The sequence below is a fragment of the Temnothorax nylanderi genome, unplaced genomic scaffold (assembly GCF_030848795.1).
Source record: "Temnothorax nylanderi isolate EJ_2023f unplaced genomic scaffold, tnyl_v1.0 TNYL_tig0123_pilon, whole genome shotgun sequence".
Classification (NCBI taxonomy): Eukaryota; Metazoa; Arthropoda; class Insecta; order Hymenoptera; family Formicidae; genus Temnothorax; species Temnothorax nylanderi.
In genome coordinates, this window is record NW_027249185.1 from 312,553 (window position 1) to 331,977 (window position 19,425).

At 42.4% G+C, this 19,425-nt stretch overlaps 1 protein-coding gene across 8 annotated transcripts in view; it reads left to right on the forward strand.

The window, feature by feature from the left end:
* Prosap (SH3 and multiple ankyrin repeat domains prosap) overlaps nucleotides 1-19,425 on the forward strand; it is a 128,544-nt gene that overhangs the window by 36,089 nt on the left and 73,030 nt on the right. For all 8 annotated transcript variants that reach the window (XM_071713341.1, XM_071713342.1, XM_071713337.1 and 5 more), the window contains exon 2: nucleotides 15,126-15,187. The gene's annotated coding sequence lies outside the window, so the exon portion shown is untranslated. The remainder of the gene's footprint in view (nucleotides 1-15,125; nucleotides 15,188-19,425) is intronic.

A 19,425-nucleotide genomic window follows, 5' to 3' on the forward strand; every position in this document is an offset into this window, starting at 1 on the left:
ATATATCATACGGCCGAATGTAGGTGTTCTCGAATAATGCGCAATAATCGCGTCGAAGGCGCCAAGTTCAACATTTCAATACGTACAATTTTTCAATGCAGTTAACTTTTCGTACAATTCCGGTTGCAATATTGAGCCTTATATACAATTGTAGTGATAATTGTATTTAAAATTTCAGACGCAAAGCTAACAAATTATTAGTTACTTGACATTTTATCAGAGAAACAAAAAAATTAGATAAAAATTATTTTTTAAATGGAGCGATGGCTGCACATATAACTGCTTTTTCGCTAGAGAGGAAGAGAGAGAGAGAGAGAGAGAGAGAGAGAGAGAGAGAGGAGAGAGAGAGAGAGAGAGAGAGAGAGAGAGAGAGAGAGAGAGAGAGAGAGAGAGCAGAGTGAGACGGATTTACGATAAACGCACGTGGACGGGATGCAGTAAGGTATATATGTGGCGTAAGCAAACGAGTTTCGTTTTATAGATAAATAAACATATACGCGGACCGCGTCAAGAACCTCGTGAGAAGTCGTACGGGTTAAACATTTCGCTCGGCCATTACAGGGAGACGAACCAGACTTGACTTTTCGCTCGCGTGCGTGTACCAGACTTGACTTTCGTGTACAAGTCAAGTCGAGCCAATGTCGAAATTGGTACGACGCGATGTTTCTCGGCCTCGCGTCGTCATAAAACTTTAACGCCTCCTCGCTCGCCGAGAGTACGTCTTCCCCTTTGACGGAAGTCAAGTACTTTTTATTTATCAGCCAATTCGCCGGTTTTACGTCCGCCAGTACACGAGGGAAATACGAACGCGATCTCTCTGCACTTCGGACCTTAGGGCCTCCCGGGCTCTCTCGGCCGCGGCATAATGCAAGCGTCTTGCTCGTTGTTATTATCATTATTTAGGATCCGCAACCGCTCCGGCGTCGATCGGGCATCGCTCGATATGAAATCGTTTCAGCGACACCAACGTAAAGACGCCAACGACGCGGCTCTTTCGCATTCTTTATTTTCCTTCTTCGAGGCGAGACTTTCCTCCTCGTCGGCGCTCGTTACGCGAAATTGGCTTGTTTGCAAGCGATCGTGTCGAGCGTAGGTGGTGGTGTGCGCGACGGCGACATGACCAACAGAAAAAACGTAGCAGCGAGTAAGCGCTCTCCCTTCGCGAAACGTAGTCTGAATTACGCTAATTAGCCCGCGTCTCGTGCGAGCAAAAAGTTTCGCAGCCGTTGTGTGTGTGTGTGTGTGTTTTGCCGAGTTCTTCTTTTGTAATTTATTCTTAAGGTGTCATATTGAGACTATGACAGCTAGCAAAATATAAAACTTTATTTTATTTTATTACACTGAAAAAAATTTATTATTTGCAAGAAAATAGATTTCTTTGAATTTAGTTTCCTTAATTTAAAGAAGTATTGAGTGGATTTAAGAAAACATTTTTCTGAGTTTAAAATATTTTCTCGAATCTACCTATAATACTTCTTTGAATTAAGGAAACTAATTTCAAAGAAATCTATTTTCTTGCAAATAATGATTTTTTTTCAGTATACTTAATTTAGTAATACAGATATTTCCTTCCTTAATATCTTATAATAACTCTCGAACGTAATTATTGAAAAGATAATAAGAAAAGCCTTGCATTGTTGCAAAGTAAGGTCGATCGATAATAGGAATGTAAGGCGTATTATGTACGAAACGGAGAACGATACTTCTATTATTCTCCGTCTTGTTTTCTTGAAGTATAGTCTTTCGTACAGAAATATGCATTGCGCACGAGCGGTCGAAGATAAGCGCTCGCTTTTTCTAACTTTCTGGGTTACCGTTGTTTGTTATTGCATACAGTCTACGTTATAGTTGTTAGGTGCGGAACGCCGCGAGCGATTTACTAGCTACTTGGCAACACGCGACTAGAAAGTTGCTCGTGCTTTGATCGCCCAACATATAAATCGAGCATTGTTCGTATAACTGCCTGCTTGCCGGTCGCGCCGCGCCGTTTTCTTTCTAATTGCATTTGAATTCCGTATTCGAGAGAGAGAGAGAGAGAGAGAGAGAGAGAGAGAGAGAGAGAACATTTAGATGCGATACAGATCTTAGCGTTATAGATCGTTCGAGAGTACAATGCGTGGAATGCGTTACAATTCGCGAACGTGAACTTGCAACGTTACAAACTGCATGTGCGTTATTTCATTTGCGATTTAACCCATATACATATAATTGCGTTTCTGTCAGAAAACTCAGTTGAAACACTTTCGTACAGTTTAATTTACATTAATTTACACAACGGAGCTATTGTACGGCGAATAAATTATTATTCTTCCATTTGTATTTGCAGAATTAATCACTTATTTCCGTGACGATTGTATGATGCGTCCCTTGTGCCATTTTCTATCGTTCCTTCTCTCCACCGAGTTTAACCTCTGAAATTGACTTCTAATCAAATTAAAATGTAACGTTTCATTCGAAGTATCTTAGCTGACGCTTTTGAAATGAGATTCTAGTAACGATAAATATATTAGAGCCTTAAGGTGCGATCGACGATTATGTAGCACGGTCGACGTAGACGTTCGGAAGTCGCACTTCCGACAGACAATTTGCGCAAATGGAAATTCGATGGCACGATAGATTTTTAAATAGTATTTATATGATTAATAAAAATGAAACATTCATTATTTATTTCCTGCGCAAATAAATACGTAATGAACAGCAGAGCCGTTAAAGCACTCCGTATCGTGAATATACAATTCGAATGTAATTTGGATAAATCCTATGTACATACATGAGTACTTAAAAGTCGTTGAATTTGCGTGGAAATCCAGTAAACAAAAAATAAACAGTATACGAATTTGCACTTTCGCTTTTCATCTAAGTAAAAAGTGGAAACGAGCGATATAAAAAAAGAAGTAGAATATAAAAAAGAACTTCCATTAGTTTCAATCTCTGCTTCTGAGATATTTAGCGTGTAAAGCGTTGAAAGTTAATTGGTTTGCCATGACAATATTTCAAGAGCGGCTTTTGTGCCGCTATCGAAAAAGAAGATTATGAATCGTGTCTTCCGTATCGATTTGTATTGCTAAATCGCTCCGCGAATACACGCGGAGCGATAATAATGGTCCACGTCGGCGGGATGAATGCAGAGATAGACGGAGGGAATCTGATTTCTCCTCCGAGATCCGAGAGGAAGAGGCCCGATAGGAAGGAGAGAGGTAAGAGAACGAAGAGGTGTAGAAGATGGAACGGGCGCGTTCTTTCGCCCCGCAAGAGACTTTAGCCCTGCCTAAGGGGCTGGGATGTAAAAGACAGAGTCATATTAGACTGATGGACGGACGGACGGTGGAGTTATTAATTCTGCCTTTAATGAATTCCCATGCCGTTTTGCGTTTAGCCCCTGGTCTTAAAAGGCGTCAGGTCCTTTAAATGCTAATTCAACTGGATCCAATACCGATTAATTGCTCGCTTATCGATTCGTCGTCCGTTTTTCGTAACGCGAAATAACGCAGTCTCCACCAGGCTCTCGCTTTTACATTTAGCTGATGCCTGATTTAGCTGTCCGTCGCTCGTGCGCGCCACCCTTAATTGAATTTCTCTCCTATTTTGTTTCTTTCGGAAGCTGTTTCGCAAGCCTGTACGCTTATCAATTTCGGCTCGACATTTGCATTGCGTATCGCGCATTTGCAGCCACAATTACATTGTCTTTAAATAGCTCGCGGCTTGAATTCGACGCGTGGAAGTCGTGGAAGACCGTGACCGATCGTTGTTTTTAACCTTTAGACCGCCGGAAAACCTAAATATAGACTCTACGTGTGATCGGAACTTTGTATATGTTATATATAAGATATAAGCACAACAATTTGAGGACTTTCTAAGAGGATTAAAGCTCATCAAATGCCGGCGGTCTAAAGGTTAAAGCGATACACGTGGAAATTCGCTTTATTCGCGTCATCGAGAGAAGGAATGATAAGTGGCACGGCACAGAAATGGCATAGATAATCGTGAAATATGTTGAGATATGTTACGGGCATTAAATTATTAATCGATCGCCTGCAAAAGCTGCCGGCATGACTTCGCGTTTGTTCTAATACGCATTGTAGCTAATATATTTCTGAATTAACAATACTGCACGTTGTATCTACGATTTACTTAACATATATCTAAATGTACTAATATGTCATATCGTAGTACATTAGCATAACTTATAAAGTAAAAGTTTATATTGCATCCTAAATTTAATGTAAGAAGATCATAGAATGTATATAAATTCAAGTTTGTCAAAATTATCATAATCATAAATATTACTTTTCTAAGTATCTCAGGATGTAAAGAGGGATTTGCGTTATGGGTAAATAATTTCAGAATATGGAAGCTTCGGAACGCGCGTTCTCGATCATCGCATGACAGACAAACGCACAGGAAAAACAAATACACTCCCCAGTAGACGCAATGAAACGCGCATCAATATCTCGATAACCGACAGCTATAGGATTTTCCAACGGGGCGGTTAATCGCCGGGCTTACATCTTCGTTAGGCCCGCTTTATCATCCGCGGGCTTGATTAAGGTTCTTTATCAAGCAACGTCATTACTCCGTTTACTAGACCAGCGGCCCGAAGAAAACGGCTCGGTGTGTATTTAACGCGGAATATAAATTACCTTATCGGCCCGAGTCTCTCTTCTCTCCCTCCCCCCCCTCTTCCCCTTTTAACTTTGAATAAACAGGCGCGTATGTACGCGCCTCGCGAGAGAGCGCGCTCGTCCAGCGATACGAGAGCGCGCGAGCAACTTGTTATCTCGCGAAACACGCGTATACGACGAACGCGAGCGAGCGCGAGCGCGAGCTCAGGATCCGTGACCGTGATCCCGTGGCGATTATCCATAGGATCCACCGCGGATACCTCGTTGCTCGAATGCGAGAGGGAAGGAAAAGGGAGAAGAAGGCGCATCGATCGTATAGATCACCGGATCACCTGCGTTCGCGGTCATTAGGCTAATGCGGGGTTATATGGGCTCCTCCGTGCTTATTTCCGCCTAATCAATCGTCACTGCTGACGTCATCCGATGCAGCAGCACTTCTTCTTGTTGCTGCACCGCATACGAACGCGATGAATCGATTTATTTCTGCATACCGACGATTTGTTACGCGCGTTACCGATAAAAATCACGCGTTTCGTGGCATCTATACTTGGAGCCGCGAGTGATTATTTTTTGCGAGTTGTATTTACAGTTGAATGCAATGTCGTGTAATTTGTATATTATGCACAATAATAGATACACCGACACACAATTTTAATTAATATTTCCCTCGTAATTACTTCTTAATCGTTATAATTCTAAATAAGTCTTGTATATCTTGTGTAACTTTTATTCTTAAGATCCCGGCTTGATTAATTCTATACTTGCGAGGCTATAAATTATCAGGAACGGCAATCTGATTTATGCGGATGTACGCTGGCAAAATGATAACTTGAGCTATTAGTCGTTGTTCGTAGCTAATCGGCGGAAGTACAATGCGGGACGTTAGGGATGCGCGGGATAGTAGGCCTTCTTGGTCGTTAAGGCCGCACGAGGAAGAGATTCTACCATTATCCGTTCGTTCCTTCCCTGAGTACGTATCGCCAGAAAGAATGCCAATGTATCCTAATGAATGTCGATTCGCCGCGAAGATATTAAAGATATGTGTACACGCGCGCGGGCCCTCTCTGTGCCCCGACAGTACGGTGCGTGGCCGCGACTATGTATCCCCCGTGTCAATAGCGTAAGTGGAAGCCTTGAAATTAATCGCTTATATTTTGCGCAATTGGCGATACGAAAATTGTACATTGTTACACATCGCACAAAGAATAAGTAAGTAGTTGACTCATAAAAAACGCGTCATGTATTTGCTTTGTGCGTCAGCCTCAAAATCCGTATCAGATAAATTAGTGAGCATTGGATGGCGCAATGCTTGATCAGTGGATTCTTATCTACATCGGTCGGTTCGATAAGAAGGAACGAGACGACACAAATCATCTTTTCCGCAGTGTGTTTTTCCGCGGTGAAATCCGGCTATAAGTATGTTCGGAGTTAAAGAAGCCTTTTCCTTCGTCTACGGCCTACGCCATTGACCCTGGAGGATCTGCGCGTAGTGTCGAAAGAAGTTCTCTTTCTCTCTCTCTCGTGTTCGTGTGTAAAGCGTATACGCAGGGTGCGTCAAACAGTACCGCAGGAATTTGCGGAATTCCAAGGTTCTTGCGCAGACCGCGGTGCCGCGACGCTACCGCGACGGCGGTATCGATCGATCGACCGATCATTGAACGTACGTACGAGCCTCTCGGAAACTTCCCAATTACGCGGCGAGGAAGCGCCGCTCGTTCTGAGGAGAGAAAACCGGGAAGCGCGGATGCGACAATGGTCGGAAATGCATGGTGCGGCATACGTGTCAACGTCGAGATTTATGCGCTCTCGCTCATGTCGCGTACATGACACTTTCGTCACACCAAAGATTTTAACGCGCTTTTTATACTCCGATGAGCGATCTGCGTATTTCCACTTGTATATATTCCTATAAAAATAATTACTCCTAAAATGGTTTCTTTCAAGATTAATTTGTTTTCCATATCTTTTTACCGCAGTTTTTAATTTATTAACTATATTTTATTAAGATATTTGCGGTTGAGTAAATTTATTCATAAATCGAAAACAAGATGGAGATTCTTCTCTTATATCTTATTTATGTGCATGAATATTTTAGTTAAACTTGCTTCGACGGCAGAATTAATTAATTTCACTCGTGTTCTATTTTGAAATGCTCTCGTTGCTCCCTGCCGCTGTAGCAAATCTAAAATTAAGGGAGATAAAAAGTGATATACCTCTCGGCGAATTTTATCTTACACAATTAACATATAGGCGGATCGTATGCGCTTACGTTCGGAAATCATGACTAGCTTGGGCACGCCCAACATCTAAAAAACAAATCACATATTTAATAATACATTAATCCATATCGTTACATACTTAATAACGAATCGCTTATGCGATATCGATGCTTACATTGGAATACGATCTTCATATTAGACAAAAGAAATTTACGAGCACGAGCGATCGTATCTACGAAAGAAAAATTATAGGAAGAATAGATCCTGATTATCCAGCTTTGAGATCGCAGCATTCTGTTTGGATATACGTTCGCTCACCGAGGCGGTGAGCCGCCTTTTCGAAGACGCGAAGCTGAACTTACCTCTCTAAACGGGTGAGCTTGTATTACGTAAAAGTGCGAGCAGCATCATTGCGTGCACGAGTCGGGATAAAGCAGCGCGCATATATCCAACTTTATAATGCTGATCTCTCCGCGTTGCTCTCCTTCTATCTCTCTTGTTCCCCTTCTCTCTTCTGCTACTTGCGCGCCAGTCCTGTCTCGCAGTGGGTTAACGAAGAAAGTATGTGGTGTAACCCACTCGAACTTACGTGCCGGCGAAGCGTGGACCGCGTAAGTATAAAGTGTGGGCAGAGTGATCCGGTAGCCCACGTGTTCTATCGGCGATTAATCCGCCCCGAGATAGGAAATCAATTCGCGCCGAACTGATTTAAATCCCTTGCTACAACCGCACGTTATTGAGCAACATATGTGAGTCTTGTGGCCACTACTATTTTCTCTCTGTTAATAGAATTTTAACGAAAGTTCCGAAAACAGATATTTTATTTATATTCTTAATGTATTCAATAATTTTTCCGCAAATGAGAATTTAAAATATTTTTGATAGCAAAGTAGATTTGTTACTAATGCAGCTGCAATGGAAAGAATCCTGAGAAATATGATACTAATTCTTAATGTACATAATAACTATTACAACTTTTGAAAAATAACTTTTTATAAATTCCGATTTTCTAAATTATATCTATTTTTATAAGAAAACATCTGTTTGTGTTGTGTATTTTCTAAATGTCGAAGAGTGAAATACAAGTGTAACGAAAATTGGAAATTGAGCCTGTGCACTTCGAGTGATTCGCCACTCTAAGGCTGCGTTCCAATATTCACTGCCAGTACTGAAAATCTATAGTGTATGTAACGTAAACTGGCAGTGAATATCGAAATGCAGCCTGAAAAAAGAGTAAAATTGCGCTTTACAAGTTAGAGTGAAATCGCACACCATTTGAATGAAAAAGCACTCTTTTCGAGTGCAGTAGATAGTGTTCATAGGAGTGAATTTTGTCATTCTAAAATTTTGAGTATAGAAAATTTCACTCTGAGTCATTTCTCAGTCGATCTTTAGTGAATCGTGATTCACTGTACCTTTAGAATGAGATCATATCACTCCGGGAGAGTAATCGTCCTAAAAATTTGAGTAAAAAATTCACTGCTATCTTATGAGTGCCCGCATTTACTCAAATTAGAGTGACGATCCTCTCTTTTAGAGTGACTATCGTAATCCCTCTAATATAGTATAATTAGTGGCGAAACCACTTTATGAGATTTAGAGAACAGTATTATTGAATATCGAATCCGGATGGAGAGATTAACAGGAAATTTTTGACAACAATAATCGATTACTATCGGTATGCATTAGAGTGGCGTCGGTTAGATTCGAACTATTACGACAGTAAATCGAGATCGATAGTTTCTCTTACGTTAAAGTATAACTAAAGTATAGCTTTGGACCAAAAGATAACGACGACAGAGAGTAGTTCGCTTCGGGCGATAGTTTCTCGTTATAATCTCATCGATCAGCGCGTCGCGCGGATCGAGGAAATCCGCGATATTTTACGGGGAGGATTTTCAAAACCGATGAGATCCGTCGGGAGGATTATGAGATCGCGCGCGTAAGTGTGTGGGATTCTCATAAAATGGACCGTAAAGAGAGGAAGAGTTCCTGCCTTTCTCTCATCTCCTCGGAAATAATCCCGCAATTCTTTCTTTCTTTCTCCGTGCTATTGTCTCTCGCGAGAGAATCCATAATTTAGCATTCCCATGAGATGCCACGTCGCTTTTTTTCGGGACGCCGTTAACACTTTGAGGTCTACTCGTAAACCTTTTCGCCTGCTGCTCGCCATGCGAACCCATTAAAGACTGTAATTATGTCTTCTATTTATCAGTCTCAATCGCGTTTACATCTTCTACATTATGTAACCATAAATGTCAAAACGATATAATTATTTTACGTATTATTACTTTATCATTCACTGACATCCGCGAATAAATTTTCACGTATTTCTCGGAAATGTTTTACTACGATTCTGAGTTTATCTTCGACAATGGAACGATAAACTTAACATGGCAACGTAATTCTGCCGATGACAGGCTGAAAAATCCTATAACTAATAATGCGGGCAATCTCGCGGTTAGCGTTTGGTTATGCAATCGCGGTGAAATATCGGAAGACATTACGAAAGACCGCGGCAGCTTGTTTACTCGAAGCACATGAGATGAATCTTCGCGGAAGGTATACGACGCGCGTGTGGAAGTATCACTTATTCCACGTCTTTCCCGCGACGTCGCTGATTGCAGGAATTTCCGTCTTCCTGCCGGCACGCCTTGTACGCGACGCGGATTAATTAAAATTACGAGATGCAATTAGCGGTCGTTACGTGTCGACGTATTATTCGGTGAAAGTGTTGAGAACCTCGACCTATCCTCGTGCGCGCGCGAAACGGTCGGCTCCATTAATCTTGCGAGCTATTTTCTTTTTTTTCTCTCTCTCTCTCCGCTCGTCTCGGTCGGGCTTATCTCGCGTGGATCTACCTTCCGATACGCGCACGCGTAATAATGCGGATACGAACTATGAAACTATCGGCAGATATCGTAAACGCCTCCCTCGTGCGCCCCACTGCGCCGCGACGTATAACGCGTTGAAACGTCGTGTATAAATTATTAATGGGTGAAAATATCACGCGTGTCAAAGTCAAAGATGAGTGCGATGGGGCGATGAGTTGCACGTTCGCGTGAAGAACGTTCAAAAGGAATAATATCCGATCGAAAAAAAATTACTTTGCGTATAATTATTTTGTCCAAGTTTCTGAATAGAGAAATTTAATATCTAAAGTTTTTACTTGTGAGTACGAGACGATTAATCTTTAATTTAAGAAGATTATACTTAAATTGCAAAAGCAATTTAACCTTTTAGACGGGCAAGTTTTTTCATGACTTTTTATGATTTTTATTTATAACTTCCGTGTATGTGTGAAAGTGTTATACTACGAAAAATAAGCGACCCCCGTGGAGTCTAAAAATAGACTTCCCGTCCTATAGGTCAACAAAAAAGAGTTATATTAATGCTGCTTTGAACGCTTTAATTTTCATTATTTCTATAATCTCCATTTTAATAATTCTTATGTCGAATTATACGTTTTGAAGCATCGCGTATCTTAATTTACGATACCAGCCAGACGCACGGCGACCTTCCTCTTTGTTTAAGCTCGTTGGGGACTGATGGCAAGTTGCGCCGTCGTTAACTTGGAAATCGTATATTATACTTAATATCGCATTACGATCACCGTCGTATTACCATTTGCGATTTAAGCGGCGGCCTCTCGCCGAACGCGCACACTTAACAACAGGTTACGACTATCAGCGAAATAATTTGACCGGTCCCCCTTTCACTCGTTCGCTCCAAATTAGTAAATCCACAAGACGAATGTTGCGGACGGATTATCGGTGCGTTTCGCGCAATTGGTATCAGCTTTACGAATGGCCTGTGACGAAACGTGATTAACAGAAAAAAAAAAATTATCATTCGAGAGTGGAGATCGAGGAATGAGGTTTTAATCACGGCGATATGTGCCAACTCGCGCGTCTCGCGTCTCTCGGGCTTCACCTCGATTTCGTGCGCCGTCGTCATCCGGCAATTAGCGAATTCTTATGGGATTCTTAAGACCTTCGCTTGCGTTTAATTTCACAATCAATTTATCGGGGGTTTAACCGTTTGATCGAATAGATTCCGGGGTTCAACGGCACATGCACACGCATGTGTTGCGTAATAATCTCGCGCGGTAATTAGGATATTCGTGGGAACCTCTTCATTAAAGGCGCATTAAAAGACGTGACGCGCGGAAAGACGTGTCTTCGGTAACGCGCGCGTTAGCGGAAACCGGTCCCCGAACTCGCGCGCGCGAGCGGCGCGATATCACGCAATTTCTATGGATTAAAGGGAAATAACGCGCCTTGTGTTCCTATTTATAGCCAGTTCCGAGCTGTGCACGCGCAACCCCGTGCTTTTCTCCGGCCTTCCCCCGGCCGAGGCCCAGGCGCATGTGTGGACGCGCCTTTAAAAGGACACGCCGCATGAGTGTGCGGCCGCGGCTCCACGTCCAGCGGCGTAGGAAGCTATATAACAAGGCGAAACCTACGAGACGCGTAAAATCTCCGCGTCTCGTCGTAAAACTCTCCGCGGGGATTACTACGTGTCTCGTCTCGTTTTTCGATCAAAAACGCGCGCGCATAAACGCGAACGTGCGCGCGCGGGCCGGATATCGCTCATGCGTCCGGCTATTAAAGTGCGTTGTTGTTACGAGTATTTCGAGGTCTCGCGTGATTGAGGCGATTTCGAAAAGTGTACACATAAATCAAAGATACAGGCTACAATTATTAGATAATTCCGATCCGTACGCGCGCCGGTCGTGCGGATCCGTTAATGATAATGGAGGCGCTACATATACAATAATAAACAATTCTCCCATGTAAATTGCAGGGAGAGAACGCCGGGCCTCTCTCTCTCTTATTTCGCGCTTCGCGTTTCGATCTATATATCGCGGATCGCGGCGGTTCCCAGGAAAGACGAGGGCATCGGAATCGCCGCGCCGCCCGATCGAGGAAACTACCCGTGCTGCATGTGTGCAGCAAGGTTGCAGAGTAGTCATTACGCCCATGTACACGATAACTAGATGATTAATTTATTATCGCCTTCCTACGGGGTTCACCCAGTTACCCGATGCGCCCGATAGGTCAGTGCGAGGGCCGCGCGCGCGGCTCGGCTCGGCACGGCTCGGCTCGGTTCAGCGCGGCGCGGCGGCGCGGCGCGGCGGGGGAAAGTATCGATTTTGCATCGCACGAGCAACGCGGTTGCACGCTCCAACGTCTCTATTCGCTCGCTCCGTAAGCACCGCGCGCGCGGGACCGAGAGGAGCGGACGTTATTGTACGTCACGTATATAATAGCCGATCAGATTAAATCTCCCCGCGCCACGGATAAGCACGCCCGCGTTTTACACGCTACCGTTGTCGTCGTTATAGCCGCCGTTGTTGTCGTTTATATCGGCGAAGATGCGCGATGTACCGTGCATCGCGCAGAGGCGAATGATGCGGGGTTGCAGGTTTATATACCATGTCCGGTTATCGCTTTGCTTAGTAATGCGATGTGTATTAATATTTCAAAGATCGATAGGTTCGCGTGCCATTAACAATAGCGGGGGCACACGTATGAAATGTTGAAAAGTGTGTAACGCGCGGCGCGAAGGCACAGCGCGCGCAGTTGTCGCGACGTCGAATCGTTTTTATAATTTAGGTCAATCGACTTTTGCGGGAACGACGTTCGGGGTCATGAAATTGTCGTCCCCGCGCGTATATGGTTTAATTATTAAAACACTTGCGAGCGTTTATCGGCCGTTATTAATTCCAATAGAATTTTCAGCGATTATTATCTGTAATTAAATTATTTCAATGGAGTTTTAATAAAGGCACCGTGGTTGACCGACCGCATTACCGTAAACTTTGACACCGTAAGCGGATTGATGAACCCCCGACAGTCATGTATGCTAATTTAAAATTGAAGTCATTACTCGACGTTGCCGTCGTGTACACGGGTCGGCTATTGTTATGCGGCGCGCTCGCGTATCGGACACCGCAATAATAACAACGGCGATATAATAACGATCTGAAAGTGCTGGAATAACGGGGGCTTTGTGGACCTACATGACAGAGTTTCGAAAGCATTTGCACCAACCTCTCGTCGTCTTCCTTCAATTTGGCAGCATAAAGACAACTTCATAAATATTATATCAGTCTTGTCCTCTTTTCGAGCGCGTACAAAAGCGCGAGAAATAGTTTGCCATTTTTTGAAGCAGTCCTCTAGCTACAGCTATAATTTTCTCTATATACAATTGTTATTTCTTTATTTCTTTTAGTTTATATTTTCAATACAACGTCTCATAGAATTATTAATTATGGCCGTTGTAATACAATTCTTTCATTATATAGAAGACAAGAGGTTTCGCGTCTCATAAAGATTTCATTAAGCATTTCGTCGAGTGCGTATTGTTCCGTCTGTTGCGTGCGCGTTTAATTTTATACCGTCTAGAAAGTGAGCCCGTCGATTCCCATAAGTATCGTTAGTCGTAATCTAAGACCATCCAACTAGGCATGTGATACGAAAACTTGACACCCGAGTATGTACGCTTCTAAGGCTCTTATCTTCTTATCACCCGACACTATTATGCACGCCGCATATCTCGCACGGCGGCTCTTTATCTCCCTTTGATTTTATAACGTTACGCCGTTGTCGCGCGGGTTTAATAGTCGAGAAAAGTCCGCGACGATAATGATCGTATCGTGTGACGTTACTCGCGCTACTCGCGAGCAAAATCGTAATTTTCTCAAGAGTGTCTCTCTTTATATCATTTACCTTCAGCGATCCAAGTGGAACCTTACACGTAGTCGGGTTCTTTTATTCGACGCGTTGATACTTGTCGGAAGGGAGCGGTAAAATCTTCCGAACGAAGCTGCCGTAAAGCGCTCCGAGGCTGCCTCGGATCTCTAACGATCGTGCGAATGGAAACCTAAACTACCACGTGTCGAAAGAAATAATAACGAAGAGCGCTAAAAAGCGTGCGCCAGGATATCGAGAGCGACGTTATTCACACGCTTTTTACTATTGTTTTGCCGGGACGAAATTATTTAATAATATGTACACATTCACGCGATATTGCAGTAACAATATTTTACCCCGGCGATTGGTTTATTTCCCTTGTCGAACGATAAGAAGATTAATGTGCGCCGCGGCCAAATTATAGCGTGCTAATTCGCGGCTGCGAAGGAGCGATAACATAGTGCAAGTCTGAAGTCTTAAGATTTTCGAGACTGGAAAAATAAACGACGCTAATTCCGGTTGCCCCCGGACCGGGACCCGCCGATGGTTCTTCCCTACGAACTACGATTTCCTGCACGATTCCCGAAATGATTCCCGGAAAAAAGTCGGCCGGTGTGGTCTCGTTCGGCACGCACTGCGGTCTACAACGGAAGGCGAAGAGCTCGGAGAAGTAATATTCTTTTCAAACGCGATACTTTCGTTCCTTTGAAACAATAGCTAACGTGTTTTATATTATTCTAGATTGTTAACATAGATAATTTAACAATATCAATCCTTGACAAGTGCAGATCCTGACTATTGAAAGTTCCTCGTATTCGTTTTTATCTTGGAATTCTTCAAGTTAATTTCTCTTGACAAAAAAAATCTCGAAGATATTCTCTAATATTCTCTGTAAAGAACAATATCCTTTCACTTTACACTTCAATAAAGCAAGATTTCCCGGTACACCAATGTCTCGTACTAGCTTGAGATGCGTCAGAGTCTAAAAATCAGAATCTGGATCTGATTTTTACGCCTCTCTGTCCCGCGTTCCCGCCCCGGTAATGCGCGATCTTTTTCCCCCCTCCGTGGCCGTGGCGAATGTAGCGCGCTCGTTTCTTGAATTGCACTTTATTTATGCGATCCTCAATGATCTCGAGGTAGAGATAATCTCGCAAGGAAGGCACGCCGCGCGCGGTGCGCGGAGACTATTTTCCCGCGGAAATATCCTTACGTTAACAACCCGGGGTGTGTATAGCGTGGAGAGAGTCTCTCGGGGTCCACGGAGAATCGTCGTCTCATCGCGCCGCGCGGAGAGGTCAGCGTCGTCCTTTCTGCGATTTTATTGACGACGGCGAGGCGCGGAGTAGCGCGCTTTCCTCGCACGAGGGATTCCAGTTTTATCCGCGACCACGTTCCCTCTCGCCGTTCTAAAATTTACGATATTTCCGATCTTCTGGGGGGTTTTTTCCCCCCATTCCTTTTTTTTCCCCTCCTCAACTCGACGAGCACACCGCGTTTGCGTGCGCGGTGCCGGAAGCATATCGCGCCGATAGATCTAACGGTGAATTAGCGCGGATGAAAGAGATTTTTCTCTCTCGTTGCAGATGCTGCGGTCGGCGGATCACCTTCTTCTGCATCCGAGCGGCGAGATCGCGCTCCGATTATGGTGAGTAAATCCCCTCCCTTTTACACAAGCATGCTAGGCCTTGTGAGATAAATTATTTATGACGCACGCTGCGCGCCGTCGGTGGTATCGATTTATCGAGACAGTAGGATCGATGGTTTTTCTACGAATTCGCGCCGACGAAAACGTAACGGTGCACCCCGTTCTTACCGCCAATTCGTGTTTTCTTCGATGCGTTGTACGCATCGTTGATCGATTTTGCTACACGTTGCACACGACGAATTTATTAATCCTCGAATATGATCGGCAAATTTAAATTTAGTTTACAAACTTACCATGCGTCGTTGGAAAAATTTACATGGTCGAATTTCGCGTCTGCGAAAAACGAAAAATTGAATTACGCAAATCAGTTTTTAGCTTCATTCAATTTTATACGGAATAACATCTCTTACGCATCTCAGATAAGAACGATGCTCTGTTTGTCTCTCATATTTTCTTTGGATACACCGCTATTTCCAGAGGGCATTATTAGGGATGGGATCAAGTTCAATATGTACTTAAAAATCCGAGTCAAATCCAATAATCAAGTTTCACTTCCTCAGTTTCATGTAACATTCATAAGAAATAATATTTCATGCATTGTACTTGCGAAGTAATCGAATCCCCATTAGTTAGTTTCGAATTTTAAAATAAGTGCCTGCAGGTTTTGAAATGTATACTTATAAGCAGTTTCTATCGTGAAGAATCGTAAAAAGATTGAATCTTTTGCAAGTAATATTCGAATATGTTATCATAATATATAAGTTATAATGTAAAACTGTAATAAAGAGATATTTGTGTGTACACACACATAATGCTTCATACATTAAATAATCTGTAGATTTTTCTCAGTGAAGCCTATTTTTATGCTCCACGGGGATCGCTTATTTTTCGTAGTATAACTTTAACATATATATGGAAGTTATAAATAAAAATCATAAAGTCATAAAAAAAAACTTGCCCGTCCTCTAAAGGTTAAATTTCTAGTAAAGTACTCATAGAAGGTTCAAACATATTTGATCCAGGTTCGAGTCTATAATTTGGAAGTGACACACTCTTGTGTTTTCCGAGGAACTCATAGAGGGTTTGAACCTATTTCATCCGGATTCGAGTATACTTGAAGTATCGCTTTTATTTTTCAAAGTAATCATAGAGAGTTCTAAACTGCGCCAACAGATTCGAACCTACACAGTAAAAAATAAAACGTAATTTTAACATTTTTTACATGTCCCAGAAAGTCCACTCTAAATTTTAAATTAAAATGACTCATTCATAATGTGTTACTTGTTGACAAATTAGAAATGTTAATTAATTAACACTATACTTTACATTTATTATTTGTTCTTTTGACTTTATTTTTTAAGTTATATTAACACATAATATTAATTATTTTACAGATTTTACTTAAATAATGTGTAATAGAAACATTTGATTTTAGTAAATTTAATTATTTTGTATGTCAAAGTTTACGATTATTTGACCATTTACGTTTAACTTTTTGTTTATGTGTTACAATAACTTTAAGACGTGTTGATTTTTTTAAAGTAATTGTGTTAAAAGCACTCAAAATAATATTTAATTTCTAAATGACATATATAAAGTGTTAAGTTATCACGTTGACATAAATGTAACACATGAAAATGTTAAGAAAAAAATAACATAGCTGTTGTATGTTAATTTTACATTGAAATAATAATCAAATCTTGGTGACACAAGAAAATTTTAACATATGGACCGCTATGTACACACGATTTTTTACTGTGTACTTGTAAGATAATACTTAATCCCATCACTAAGATTAAGCATTATCTCCCTATTCCACTTCAGGCTTGATTTTCTTTTCGAGATAGGTACGATGAAGCATGACGCGAAATTTGCGCGATATATCCAGCGCGAGGCGCTCAAGGAACGCTCATTGTCGCCTGGCGGCCGATATGGAAATCGCACTCTATACATTATGGAGTATCACCACCCACCTGAAACCGGCCTGCGTTGCGTTACGCGCCCAGCGCTCGCTTTGTAACCGATAGTAACGCAACTATTTCTTTCTTTTTTTTTTCATTGGAAACTGGGACAGCCCACGGTGGGTTATATCATTTTGCCTCGGATTACGCGATTGCTCGTTAACGCGCGCGCTCGCATTGTGCAAACCTTCACCCACGACACTGTTAAATATTAATTGTGGCCCGCTGTGTAATCACGCTAGTTCTGCCCGTTTTAGGGTATCGGGCGGGCCAATATGTCCGCGATTTCACTCCATTAGTTGCCTTCCGTAAATTGGATTTGTCCACCGTTCGCGGATTACACAATCCGGAGTGTGCTCTACCGGTGAACAACGAAGCGGCAATTTAAGCGCCGAGAATAATACACCGCTGTAAATGTAAATGCGCGAATGTCCGCGGAGAGATAACGCGAACGTATCGCTCGTCGTCGTCGTCGTCGTCGTCTTCGTCGTCGTTCGATTCGCCCGGAGGTTGACTGATCTCGATTTACCGTTACTACTTGGCGGAGACGAGGAAGAGGAGAGACTCGGGCGGTCGCTCTAATCTTCCGGTACGCTCTCGCCTAATTAGCCCTTTCGCCGCGGAGGGTGTGCACCGTAGGTAACTTCTTTACGAGAATAATGATGTAAATGACTAACTGCCTTTCATAATTCCCCTCGCGTTTCCTCGCGTTTCTTCTCTTTTATTTCAGCCGATGTTACGTAAAAACGAGCTAACTCACCGACCGAGCCTGTTTTGAATAAATTAGGTTTAAAGCGCGGCGTTTTATGTTGTCGGCACTCAACACGATGTATACAACACATTTCTTTTTAATTTTGTCAGCTAGAGTTTTAGTTCTGCGTAACATTGTCCACGTAAAAAGCAGCTGTCACGCAAATATCGTGCAATGTTTCATAGAAATGTAACCGCTGTTTTATCGTGCGATTATGGCTTCCTGCTGACACGGGAAACGTTTTAATGGCGATGTTTAAACGTTTCGAAGCACAGATGGGACACTGTACATTATTTCCTGACTTTTTCGCGACATACGTTACTACCTCCTCAAACAGCTCGATGACATAACCGATCGGAACTCGCTCATATCATACGTGCCCACGTGCAAGTAGACTGCATACGTAAAAAAATTGTTATGTTTAATAAAACGGCGGCTGTTCTTCTCGCTAATCTTTTATCAAGGACGCATCAAGTTCTTGATTTCATATTTTAGTTATTTTATAATATTTTTTTTTTACGATTCGTGCCAAAGAGTGATACGCGCCTTTGAATACGGTCGACGAGAGCGGGTAATCGTGAAAAGCGGCCGCGTTTCGCGCGTTCCTAAGTGAAATATTAAGCATTACGTACGCGGCGCTCACGTGAGTGGAAAACACGCGAACGTAACTCGTACACTGTACGCCTGCTGTACCAGCCTCGAAGAACAGTATCCGCGACGTTGGTAAAGGTACGTTCACCTCCTTCCGCTCGCGTTCGAGACACGTGTTTAAGATCACGCGCCGGCCCTATTAAGCCGGTCAATCATTACCGTGTGTTGATTGCACTGATTGCTTTTCGGCCGACAGGTTCTATCACGGTCTGCCCGCGTCACGGTGTTACGAAGATTATAGTTCATAACGGCCTTCATTACAATTTAAAGAATTAAATATTTAACCTTAGCCCGAAATCATCCTTCGTGAGCTAATGATAATTTGTTTAAGAGATGTTCGGTTATGTGGTAAATACCACGTGTGTTGGTCTTTCTAAACTGTAAATTAAATTACGATGAACTATATTTTCTATATATCTAAGAGAATAGAAAATGAAATTTGGAAAACTTTTCTAATATATTTTTCTTTATAATATATATATTATAATTTATTTTATAATAAAAAAAAAAATTTTTTTGTATTTATCTATATATTATAATATAATATATATTTTCTAATACCTATAATTTTTGTACGCTGTAATTTAACAATTAAAATTGAACAGAAATACATACACAAAAGTTGATTCGTGCGTCTGATATTCGAAAGCCCGACACGAAATTCGAACGTTGAGCGATTGAGCATCGCAGGATTTTCATCGGTGCTAATACGACGTCGGTGCGTCTAACGTGCACGACAGAATATATTCGCGTATCCGTAGATCGCGGCATACGGATAACCGCACGCGTGTTTGCACGCGGACACGCGCGCGCGCGCATAATAACGCGTGTATGCGCCGATACGTGCATTCTCCCGCGTGTGAGTCAGACAAATG